Here is a 13,814-nt window from a genome sequence, read left to right as displayed (position 1 = left end):
TTGTTTGTTTGTCTGAAAATCAGAGGGGAAAAAGGTCAATAACAAACGTGCAAACAACATTAAATAGATTTGGTTTCTTCGAGAATGTTTTTAGCTGGGTGCTGAAAAGACAGAATGCGTAACGTGATCTTCGAATGCTCCCCACTGCTCCACACTACTACAACTGCCCTATAGCTGTAAACATAAACAAAATAAAAACCTATGTTCAAGCTCAAGCCTGACATATTTTTTGCTTCTGAATTGAACTGTTTTGAAACATTTTGGATCTGTTGATGTTAGACTTTTCGCTGAAAAATTGAGTGCTTCGCGCGTTTTTTGTTCGTAGACTAAACGATGAGTGGCCAAAAGAGGCCTTTTTCGTGTTCCATGTGCTGAAAAATTGATTCAAAAGTGGGTGGAATTTTATGAATCATAAGAACACCCGAATGGAAGTTCCGAGATTATGAATCTTATGTCGCAGGAGTCATTCACAGTTATTGAAAATTCGTCGCTATCATTTCAAAAAGCGTAATAAACATAGGCTTTGCGTGAGATATAGCTTATTGAAATTTTAGCGACGAATTATGCCAATCTCGATTTCTACCCTCTTCTTAAGATCAAAGCTCAAAGCTCGACGCCATCGATTTTTTTTTATTCCTGACCAAACCAATTATTGATCGATTACAATACTTGCTACTTCTTGATAGCATTTTGCGAACAGTAAATTGGTTCTCCTTTGACAGTTCAAAATTGAGGCCGCTTCGCGATATTTTGATAAATCGGGTTGATGAATAATTCACCTAGAGGACAGATAGTATTATTTTTTTTCAAATAAGGCTCATCATATCGTAAGCAAGGTTTAGCAAAAATCTTTGCAAATAACTTTGTCGAAGCTTTGTTTATGAATGACCTCCTGCGATGGAAGAATCTTCATAAAAAAATACTTTTACGCTTATAAAGAGAGGGCAAGTTTTGTTTTACGAAAATTTTACTTCTCTATTTTTATTTGCATTTATTTTATTAAGCATTTGCTTTTACTGGTAGCTCTCGGCCTATTCCATAAACTTCAGTCATTCTTTATGCCTTGTTGCTGTTTTTAATTTTGCAATCTATTTTGTGTCGCCGGGAATCGTGGTGTAGGGGTAAGCGTGGTTGCCTCTCACCCAGTTGGCCTGGGTTCGATCCTAGAAGGTCCCGGTGGCATTTTTCGAGACAAGATTTACCTGATCACGCCTTCCGTCGGACGGGGAAGTAAATGTTGGCCCCGGTATGACCAAGAGGTTAGGTCAATAGCTCAAACCAGGTGTAGGAGTCGTCTCCCTGGGTCCTGCCTCGGTGGAGTCGCTGGTAGGCAGTTGGACTAACAATCCAAAGGTCGTCAGTTCGAATCCCGGGGTGGATGGAAGCTAAGGTGTAAAAAGAGGTTTGCAATTGCCTCAAAAATCAAGCCTTCGAACACCTAGTTTCGAGTAGGAATCTCGTAATCGAGAACGCCAAGGCAATGCTGTAGAGCGAATAATTTGATTTTTTTGACATAAGGGTGGTCCAAACACGGGCTCCTCGGGGCTATCCCCTGAAATCAAAGATTGGCCCATCACTATACTAAATTCCAAATTTGAGCTAATTCTGATCACGGGAATCCTTCCCTCTAATTACTTGAAGTTTTTGTGGAAAAAAAACTACAAAATGTATGGAGAAAAACAACTTTTCACTTATTTACCTGGGTAATTCTCTACCAACTCACACGAAATCGGGAAAAGTTGCTCCGACCCCTCTTCGATTTGCGTGAAACTTTGTCCTTAGGGGTAACTTTTGTCCCTGATCACGGATCCGAGGTCCGTTTTTGATATCTCGTGACGGAGGGACGGTACGACCCCTTCCATTTTTGAACATGCGAAAAAAGAGGTGTTTTTCAATAATTTGCAGCCTGAAACGGTGATGAAATAAAAATTTTGTGTCAAAGGGACTTTTATATAAAATAAGACGCCTGATTTAATAGCGTACTCAGAATTCCGAAAAAACGTATTTTTCATCGAAAAACACACTAAAAAAGTTTTAAAAATTCTTCCATTTTCCGTTACTTAACTGTAAAAAATTTTGGAAAATGTCATTTTATGGGAAATTGAATGTACTTTTCGAATCTACATTGACCCAGAAGGGTCATTTTTTCATTTAGAACAAAATTTTTCATTTTAAAATTTCGTGTTTTTTCTAACTTTGCAGGGTAATTTTTTAGAGTATAACAATGTTCTACAAAGTTGTAGAGCAGACAATTACAAAAAATTGATATATAGACATAAGGGGTTTGCTCATAAACATCACGAGTTATCGCGATTTTACAAAAAAAGTTTTGAAAAAGTTACTTTTTGCGTTTCTCTTAATTTCGTCGTCCGTGTCTGTCGCGGGTGACCATGAACGGCTATGATCGATGACGAACAACCTTTTCAAAACTTTTTTTCGTAAAATCGCGCTAACTCGTGATGTTTATGAGCAAACCCCTTATGTCTACATATCAAAATTTTTGTAAATGTCTGCTTTACAACTTTGTAGAAAATTGTTACACTCTAAAAAATTACCTTGCAATGTTAGAAAAACACGAAATTTTAAAATGAAAAATTTTGTTCTAAATGAAAAAATTACCCTTCTGGGTCAATGTAGATTCGAAAAGTACATTTAATTTCCCATAAAATGACTTGTTCCAAAATTTTTTAAAGTCGAGTAACGGAAAATGGGAGAATTTTTAAAACTTTTTAGTGTTTTTTCGATGAAAATACGTTTTTGGAATTCTGAGTACGCCATCAAATCGGGCGTCTAATTTTACATAAAAGTCCCTTTGACACCAAATTTCTATCTCATCACCGTTTCAGGCTGCAAATTATTGAAAAAGACCTCTTTTTTCGCATGTTCAAAAATGAAAGGGGTCGTACCGCCCCTCCGTCACGAGATATCAAAAACTGGACCTCGGATTCGTGATCAGGGACAAAAGTTACCCCTTAGGACAAAGTTTCACGTAAATCGAAGAGGGGTCGGGGCAACTGCTGTGTGAGTTGGCGGAGAATTACCCACCTGTGATATCGCAATTCTGTTGCACAATACCTCAACTAAATTACCTTGTAAATTTGTTATTGCTGATTGTTTTGAATTTTTATGAACATTACATCCGCTCATGTATGAAGCTTGGTAAGTAATACTTTAAAACCTTTTTTTTCTCAATTTTAAGTCATATTATAGCGAGATATTTGTTTTGCCAATATCAAAAGCTTTGTTTTCATTCCGGCTGCACAATGCTTTTCATCAGGTATTATACTAGTTAGTGCAATTACCACTCGATCAATCATCACAACCCTGGGGCAATTTTCGATCCCAAGCGATGCACTCCACTTGATTCCTTCCATCAACGACCATCGAAAAGTTCAAAAGTGGTAATCCATCAAATTTGTCAATTGCCTTTACTTGGACGTGATATTTCTGCGATGTAAAATTGTAGCTTTTTTTATTCGTTAGTAAAGTCATTATCTACCCCGGTGAAACTTTTTTTTTTTGCTACTCGCCGACCGGATTCACTTTCGTCCTCACTTGGTTTGGCCACTATCGGGATCATCATCTCGATCACGTGCTGATGCGTGACATATCAGAGCAGCGGCAAAGAGTTGCAGCAAAAATATGCACCAGATTAAGCACTAACATGCCTCAGCTGACTTGTGTGGAGGGCGCTGAGATTTTCTTTTTTTTCGTCGTGCTTCAATTAGTTGATATTGGGATCGGTGAGGGAAGGTAGATCTCATTTGGAGATCTGTAATTTAGCGATGTTGAAAAATGCGCTCGGAAATCCGGAACCGCATGTGCCTATGCTCCCTAATTGGTTCGTTTGCTTGACCAGACAAATTACACGTTAATGGTTGACGAAACTTAACGTTAATAACTGTATCATTCCCTCTTTATGATTATTCGGTACCGAAAATAACTGTTTTACATACACGATAATTGTTTATGTCTGCCATGCATTGATGTTAACTTACAACAACTCAGATAGAAAAATAATCAAAAAACTACGAAAATTAACTTAATATTTTTCAATTTCTTGATTGTGTGTCTTTTCATCCATATTTCAATTTCCCTATTTAGTACACTACTTTTACTTAAAAACAGTACAAAAATTATAAATACATAAAAATATTCCCTGAAACTCGTTCACCCCACCGCATCATCTGTGACGATCTGCCAAAATTGCAAACTGCCGTGACTGATTCACTTACCTACTCTTGCTGTCCGCGCTGTGCTGACTTTCTTTATGACGTAATTTTCGCAAGTCACAAAAGTGCCCCGGGTCATATTGACGCAGCGTAAACATCGGAAGATGAATAAAAGGCCGACGCCGCCGCTGGTGATGGCGATTGTTACAAAAGTCGGTTAGTCGCCACACGAGCAGACACGGCCGCAGCATATCGACCAGGGGCGGGCTGTATCATGCGTCATCATGTCATGCCACCAGGTATTGCATATTTTAACACGAACAATGAAAATCCGGCTTTCTTCGGTGGTTTGGCTAGGGTAAAAGGGGCAATACTTGGCTTATATATAAGTCATAGCCACTGGAGTTACCATGAGGAGGCCTGACGGGGGCCGTACACCCCCACATTTCCCTCTCTCCAGCAAACATTTGTTCTAGATTTGTACGAAGGGGTCAAACAAACTTATTAAATAACACAATGTGGCCTTTAAGAGGTTACATACATGTAAATCATTTTAAAAGTCAGAGGTTGGTATGAGCACACACTTCAACTTTTTTTAATTTCTGTTATTAGGGCATTAAAAAATACATTTTCTCCTACTAACAAAACAAATTTGAAGATATTTGGTTGTATCATTGCCGAGATATAGCTATTTTAAGATAGTAGTTTCAAAAAAACGGGTGCCACGATATCTCCACACTCAAATCAAAAAATCAAATCATTCGCTCTACAGCATTGCCTTGGCGTTCTCGATTGCGAGATTCCTACTCGAAACTAGGTGTCCGAAGGCTTGATTGTTGAGGCAATTGCAAACCTATTTTACACCTGAGCTTCCATCCACCCCGGGATTCGAACTGACGACCTTTGGATTGTGAGTCCAACTGCCTACCAGCGACTCCACCGAGACAGGACCCAGGGAGACGACTCCTGCACCTGGACTGAGCTAACGACCTAACCACAAATCTCCACACTGTCTTGACCAAATCGACTCAAAATTTAGGTGAAGATCGTTAAATTTAAACCGATTCCGTGTGCATAACGAAGCCCGAGTTTCAAAAAGTTTATTTAAAAAAAAGATAAAAATATTTTTGTGTTTTTCATATTAAAAACAAGTCATTTTTTGAATTTTGTGATTTAAAAAAAGCTAAATTTAAAAATCGAGCTTCGTCATGCAGACGGATACGTCTTGAGAGTCTTCGCCTAAAATTTCAGCCAATTTGGTCTATTCCATCTAGAGATATCGTGGCACCCGTAAATCAACTCGGTGTTTTGAGAAAAAACACTAACAAAGTTTTACAGTCCGCTTTGCGCATGGCAAAATTTTGAGCTTTAATCGTCTGTTACTCAGTTTAATAATGAAATATCTTCATGAAACTTTTAGGAGTGATTGAAAATCATCTTTTGAGTGGATTTACAAATATTCTTTAATATAAAATTTTGTGATTTTCTACTTCTATGTAACCCCTTAACACGAAAAGAGTTCCTTCTGGACTTATCAGGAGGCTCGCTGGTTCTTGGTGTAACCGGAACGCCAAAACGATCTCGGACAATAGGCTGGTTAATTTTTGGTAACAATTTGGTAAAACGTTGGCTTCAGCCGAGAATGGCTTCAAAAATATTTGTTGAATGATTTCCGTAAACTTCACATTTTTTGTAAGTTTCAATAAAGATATTTTTGTAACATGCATACTGAAATTTCAGAAATAAATATTAAATTTTGATCTTGGTCACGTGTAATATGGCTACTAGATTGGTTCACGGATATATCAAATAGACACAATCCGATCACCTCTACCGAAACTTTCGAGAAATATGGCCCCAGAACCTAGCCTGAAATGTTGAGCTCATTTGGTTAATGTTTAGTGCTTCCACCATTGACCTAAATTTAGAAAGAAACTTCTTAAAATGTTTTACTTTTTACCTCTTCTTAAAGAAAGTTTCCCAAAACCCTACCATTTTTTCCTATTTATGAGTTTTGCCTTTCTCACCTTACTGAGGAAAGGCTATAAAATCACTCGAAAAATGTACTTATTAGTTTGACCTCGTAGACCCACCTTCACGTATACATATCGACTCAGAATCATGTTCTGAGCAAATGTCTGTGTAGATGTGTGTAGGTGGGTGGACAAAAAAAATGTCACTCGATTATCTCCAGACTGAATGAACGGATTTTGACCGTATTAGTCTCATTCGATTCGTCTTGGGGTCCCATGGGTCTCTATTTAAAATCAGCAAGTTTAGTTAAGTACTTCAACAGTTATGCTAAAAAAACGTTTTTGGCGAATGTCCGGAAGATTGTAAAAAGGGTGGGTATTGCAAGAAAACCTATCATGTTATACATTTTCAGAAAGGTATTAAAAAGACCTTTTAAATGAGTCCATTGAAGATCTGACAACCCTATTAAAAGTTATTAGCACTTAGGTGTTATTTATACACTTTTTGAAGGCCGGATCTCGGATATTTCCAATGAAAATGATGTCCGGATCCATCATGCGACACGTCGTTAGTTAGATAATTGAAATACTATTCAAATTAGCCGAAAACATCGAGGATCTGACAACCCTATCAAAAGTTATTAGCACTTAAGTGTTATTTATACACTTTTTGGAGGCCGGATTTCAGATATTGTGATGGAAATATTGCCTGAATCATCCATGCGTACTATCGTTGGACAGGTTTTTTATCAGACCTTGACGATGAGCCAGAAATATTCAAGGTCTGTGAACCCTATCAAAAGAAACGAGTTATAAAGTTGATTTGTTAAACATGTTGCTATTTTTACAGAATGTATTGACTTTATGAATATGAGGAAGGCACCAAGTGATTCCTTTGTGGACCATCATTCAGTGAGGTACTCCTGGATTTTAGCTCCTGAAAAGTGCTTAAAAAGTGCAAAAATGCCTCAGGGCAAGAAAAAGAGGCGGTCCTCTCCAGCAGGATCGGCAGATTTGAAGAAGCTAAAGAATGCCGAAGCGCTACCTGCAAAGCCAGGCAGTTTGAGCAAAGACGCTCAAAAATTGTCTGGAAACCAGTTCGCTACCCTCCCTGTGGACGTGAGCGAGAAGGAAGAATTTGAACGACTGGAAAAGTTGCCACCCATTCTTGTGAAAACATCGTCATCGGACTCGGTGCGAAAGTGGCTGACTGGATTTATCAAATCTGGTGCTTTACGAGCTTCCATTCGCTTGTGTGCTGATGGACTCAAAATTCTGCTACCTACCAGAAAGGATTACAACTACGTTCGGGATTTCCTGAACAACACAAAGATTGAATACTACAGCCATGACGATCCAGGTAAACGCCCCATGAAACAGGTCCTCCGAGGCCTGTACGACATGGATGTGAGTGTGCTGAAAGAAGAGCTCAAAACTCTGAAGTTGAACGTGATCGAAGTCTTCAAGATGACGAGACACAACAAGGACATCAAGTATCGTGATCAACTGTACCTGGTTCATCTCGAGAGAGGATCGACAACGCCGTCTGAGCTGAAAGCAGTTCGGGCAATTTTCAACATCATCGTGACTTGGGAACGTTATCGTCCAGTGCACCGTGACGTGACGCAATGTTCGAACAGCTTGCAGTTTGGACATGGTGGAAGGAACTGTTTCATCAAGAGTCGTTGTGCAACCTGCGGAGGTGAGCACAAAACTCAAACTTGCGAAACAATCAACGAGAACATCGAAGCGAAATGCTTCAATTGCGGCGGCGACCATTCTACCAAGAATCGAAGCTGCCCAATACGTGCTGAGTTTGTGAAAATTCGGCAGCAAGCGACGACGAGGCACCAACCAAATCGTCGCAAAACACCACCAGCATACACGGACGTGGATTTTCCTGCTTTGGCGTCACCAGGAGCAGGATCTACTCGAGCGGTTCCAAATCTGCAGCCATTGCCGTTGAATCAGCGGCAAAGAGTTGCAGAGCATACAACACCTCCAGGCTTCAGTCAGCAACCGAGGGAAAACCAACCAACATCAACGGATGAAGGCAGTAGTGACCTGTTTTCACCACAAGAACTTCTGAACATTTTCATCGAGATGACAACAACTCTGCGTGGGTGCAAAACTCGCCAGGAACAAGTAAGAATTCTTGGAGCATTCATCTTAAAATACAGTTCGTAGTTTACTCGTTCTAGTGGTTTTGAATATTTCAATGGATTTATTTTTTTAGTTTTAGGTTAGGATTAGTTGTTAAAGTGATTTTTTTCTTTTTTACCCAAATGTATTCAATTCAATGCAATAATGTAAAACAATTTGAAGCAAATAAATAAATGTGATCAGTTAATAATAAAACGAAAAACACAACAAAGATGAAGAGCATTAGGCCATACCACTTATCATGTAAAAGAAATGTAATTATTATAAGAATGTTCAATAAAGACATATTAAATTTCAAAAAAAAGGAAGGCACCAACCACCTAAAGATTCGTATGGGGTGAGTGATTGTGGTAATCGAATAATAGCATCATTGGTGCGCTGGAAGTGGGGACGCGAAATCGTGATTATGCAGGTTATTTTTTTGTGTGCTTTTGTGTCGCTATTTGTATGGGGTGAGTGATTGTGGTAATCGAATAATAGCATGACTTACTGAATTATTTGTGTCTTGAGCGTAATTTTCGTTGAGTAATTGGTGTTTTTTGTGATTTTTTTGTGATCTTAATTAATTGTTTTTTTGATTTTCAAAGCCCTTCCTATATCATCGTTGATCGGATGGCACGGCGTCGGGTCAGTTGTGTATAATTTTTTGATTAAGGTTTTATTTTTTATGGTGAAAAAGCCATTTCTATATAATGATCGAAAGTCGCCCTGACATTTTGGATTAATTAATAGTGGAGTGAAATAATTGTGTGTCAGTGACTTTGTGTGTTAAACAAAAAGACCTTCCCATAGCATCGTTGCTCGGAAGGCTCGCCGACGGGTCTGTTATGAAAGTCCTCCCCATAGCATCGTAGCTCGGGAGGCATCGAAAAGCCAATACCTTATCCTACTAACCCAAAAAATAATAATCACGTGATGCTTGAAGGAGATGCTGTGGATTCAACGGTCTCAAGCGGTATCAACAAGTATATAGCAAAAACTGTGTGCTTGATGAGTCTGCAACTTCAACTATCGGACTAACATTCCTCCCTTTCGTTGAACTGCAGACTTCTTGGGAGGGCGCCGGTATTGACTAATAAAGTAGGGATCTTCAGAGGTTAAACAGTGAACGGATGGTTGGCTCCCACTGATCATTTTTTATTCATTGCTTAACTTCAGATGATCTGTTAATAACGGAGTAGCAGCTCATTGGCAGTCAACCATGCTCATGCTCATGCTCATGCTCATGAGGAAGGCACCAACCGCCTAAAGGTGGATTAAGTAACGTTTTTTCTATAGGTTTTGATCCGGGGAACAACTTTGTAGAACATTGCAACGCACTAGGAATAAATCCCGGAAAGATACAGGATATTTTTTTTATTATGGAAAAAATAAACGTGCCTTTAAAATTGATCTGCATCTTTCCGAGATGGATTAATATTTCTTTGCAATGTTCTACAACGCTGTTCCCCGGATCAAAACCTTTAATAAACTCAAGAATAGGAAAAATTTTTAGGGTTTTGGGAAACTTTCTCAAAGAAGATTAAACACTATGATAAATTTTTAATTTCATCAGGTATAAGGAAAAAAACTGCTCTGGATTACCTCCCAGGTTAGATCTCAGATATCAGAAAATAATAACTAAACTGATTTTGATTCCAACTCTTCAAAAAGGCTCTTTACCGACTCCAACCACAACTTCAACTAAAGATGCCCGACCGACTTCGTCTTTGGTTCCAGCCAAGGCTCTGACGTCAACTCCGATTCCTCAGCATTAAATTTAATGCTTGTTTGCCCAGATTGTGGCAATAAGGCATGTTTCATTGAGTTATGTCAAAATAAGATAAGATGTTTGAAATATTTTTTAACCAAAATAAACGGCAACCACAGAATTCTTAAATTTTGGTTATGTTTTAAAAAGTTTAATATTAAAAAGTGCAAATTAAGCCATTGAAATTCAAAGAAATAGATTTAAGTTGATGATTTCATTATTTTTTCAAAACAAAATAGTCACCATAAACCTAATAACTTTGCTGGAAAAAATGTTCTAAAACTATTGAAGGTTCTACATCTGAGTAATGATAAGAATTGGATTACTATTGCGCCCTCCACAGGTAAAAAAGCAAAGCATCTGTTTTGCCTTCCTCACTGAGGTAAGGCTATTATCCTGCTCTAAAAATGAAATTTTGATTAAACGCTCCAAGACCCACCTTCATGTATACATATCAACTCAGAATCGAAAACTGAAAAAATGTCTGTGTGTGTGTATGTGTGTGTGTATGTATGTATGTGACCAAAGTTCTCACTGAGTTTTCTCAGCACTGGCTGAACCAATTTTGACCAAACCAGGTGCATTCGACTTGGTTTAGGGTCCCATACATCGCTATTGAATTGTTTAAAGTTTCGATAAGTAGTTCAAAAGTTATGTATAAAAATGTGTTTTCATATATATCCGGATCTCATTTATATGCATGTACACGATGTCCGGATCCATCATCCGACCCATCGTTAGTAAGGTAATTGAAAGACCTTTCCAACGAGTCCAAACATTGAAGATCTGGCAACCCTGTCTCGAGTTATGACCAGGGAAGGTATTTGCCGATGGGCCTCCAAAAAGCTTTTTAAATTTATTTTCTTCCAGTTAAGGAATTTACTATAATCATGTATGGAGCACTTGTAGATATTTTACTAATGAACAACTTTGTAGAACATTGTTTTGTTCTAAACTGAATGCTGTTGACATTAGAGCGTAAACAAAAATCCCCTCACCATCGCGAGTGAGGGACGCCGATGGTGGCATTTTTAGACATTGTTTACGCTCTAGTGTCAACAGCATTCACTTTGGAACAAAACAATGTTCTACAAAATTGTCCGTTTGTTCAAAATCTACAATTGCTTCATACATCATTATAGTGAATTCTGTAACTGGAAGGTAATAAATCAAACGAGGGCTTCGCGATGGTTTTTTGCCATTTGCCTACCCTGGTTATGACCACTTAAGTGATATTTATGTTCTTTTTTGAAGCCGGATCTCACTTAAATGTATGTAAACGAGGTCCGGATGCACCATCCGACCCATCGTTGGTTAGGTAATCAAGTGACCTTTCCAACGAGTCCACAACATTGAAGATCTGGCAACCCTGTCTCGAGTTATGACCACTTAAGTGATATTTATGTACTTTTTTGAAGTTAGATATAAAATTTGTGTCCAAACCACTCATATCACCCATTGTTGGTAAAAAGTGAGGAAGGCATCAACAACATAGGTGGATTAAGTTAGTTTTTCTCTATACATTTTGACGATTTTTCCAATACAAATTTCAAGCGATTAGAGGGAGGGGTTCCCATGGTCAGAATGTGCTCAAATTTGTAATTCAGCCTAGTGATGGAACAATCTTTGAATTTCGGGGGCAGCCGTAAGGATGTCCTAAATTAGACCACCCTGATGACCGTCCTTTATTTATTTTAATTTAAAATAATTTGGAATATTTGCCTGCTTACGTTATTTAAAAAAATGCAAACATGCAAATCTAGAAAAAAGTTCAACCCCATAAGTTGATTCTATACCCTATCCGGCAACTCTGCGACGCAATTGTTGCCAATTGATCGTACATGTCCGATGTCCTCGCTCATTGGCCAGGTTCATTTCTGAGGGCCTCACTCTCTCCAAGGGTCAAGTGTGGATCCCATGAAACGTTGTCGATTGACCTTTACGATGGCACGCAGTCATTTCGGCAGGAGAATATTGGTTCTTTATTAATATTTATTAATAAAAAGTTGGCTGACAACTTTCGATATCGAATTTCAAGACGTGTCGAAAGTGGCCAGCAATTAGCATCGAAATGCGTTGATTAGGCGAAGGTAAATTCAAATTTGTCACACTTTCCCAAAATTAGCAGGCCTATTAGACAGAGCCATCAGGTGTTGATGCGGCCAGACTGAAGTCACTTCGGCAGCATTTTCCCTCCTGGGAAGAGCGGCAAATCAGGGGCTGTAAACAAATTCAAGCTAGACTCTGAGATGGAACAAGCGAAACGTTATGGAAATGAGCGTTGAGAAATGGCAGTAAAAAATCATAAAACTGTCGCATCGTCAACCACTGCTGGCCGGAGGGAAACTTTCTGTTCGGCGCGAAACATTCAATTCGTCACGTGATGCTGCTATTGACTTTCCGGTCATTTGAACCGAACATAAACAAGATCTTTGTTGTCGTTTGCTGAAGATGGGACTGTTTCTTGTGTCAATGATGTAGTTTTTTGATTTTTTTAATCAGGATTTGCTGATTTATTTTAAATTTATACATTTACTATTAAACTACTTACTAAAATAAAATTACAATAAATTAGAATTCATTTTTGTTTTCACAAAGTTCAAAGCAAAGGTACAACGATAAAAAATGTAATCACATAAAAATTCAAGTTCGTTCAAATAAAATCGGAAGAAAACGGAACTTTAGTGCAATATAAAAACAGAACTAACAAAGAAAATTCCCGATCAAACTGCACGTTGAACTCAAACTTATAGCACAGCACGTCGGTGGTGTAATGGTCAGCATAGTTGCCTTCCAAGCAGTAGATTCCCGGCCGACGCATTTGGGTTTTTAATTTTTTTTTAGTTATTCCACAAGCGTATTTCACTTAGCGATGAAAAACAAAGTGATAGTGAACAACCGTGATCGTCTAGTGGTTAGGAACCTACGTAGTGGCCGTAGTAACCCAGGTTCGACTCTTGGTCACGTCATTTGGCACGGCATTGTGTTGAGTTTTCTTTTATGGTCACAAATGAAGGGGGTTTTCTATTTGTTATCCTAATAATAATGTATCATGTTGTCACGAAATGTGAATGAAATTGGTTGCCGGAGTCCCAAGTTATAATATAAAATGTTTACAGTAGTCAGGTACGTATGTCAAAAGCATTCTGACTTAAATCCTTTTGGACAGTTGCCGCACTTGCAGCAATTTTCAGGGTATGTTAATATAACACATCTAAAGTTCATTCACATGAAAAGTGACAACAATGCACGGAGTTCTATCAGTTTTTGATGTGAGAGCTGCACAAAATGGCATTCTTAGCTCAATTTGTCCCAAAATCCACGTGCGACAAGATAGCGATCATTTGTTGATTCTTGTCTCAGATTCACTAGTTGCAGAAATACCGCTTCGGTCTATTGGCACATTTTTCCAGTCGGAAGAAATTCCTCAAATCACGTTACTGTCATCATCGTCAACCTCAAACTGACGACAAATTCACCGCAATTTCTTCCTCCATAACGCAATGCAAACGAAATCGAAAACATACTACATTCCAAAGGCCAAGCATTTAATATTGTTGAACTTCATACTTCGCAGCAGTTCCATCGAAATTCCAGTCACGTTTTGGCACAAATATTTCGACTGCCAACTCCAACTCCACGCCGATTCAGGTTGACCACCGGAGACAGGCAGCCCGTGCGGAACTCACTATCGGCCAGCTCGGCTGGGGGAGGCTCGACCTGACCGGAATCCCAAATGAGCTTTCTTGCGGGGGC

The sequence above is a fragment of the Culex quinquefasciatus genome, chromosome 1, assembly GCF_015732765.1.
Source record: "Culex quinquefasciatus strain JHB chromosome 1, VPISU_Cqui_1.0_pri_paternal, whole genome shotgun sequence".
Taxonomy (NCBI): Eukaryota; Metazoa; Arthropoda; class Insecta; order Diptera; family Culicidae; genus Culex; species Culex quinquefasciatus.
The sequence above is the reverse complement of the archived record's forward strand: the minus strand, read 5'-3'. Positions refer to the sequence as shown.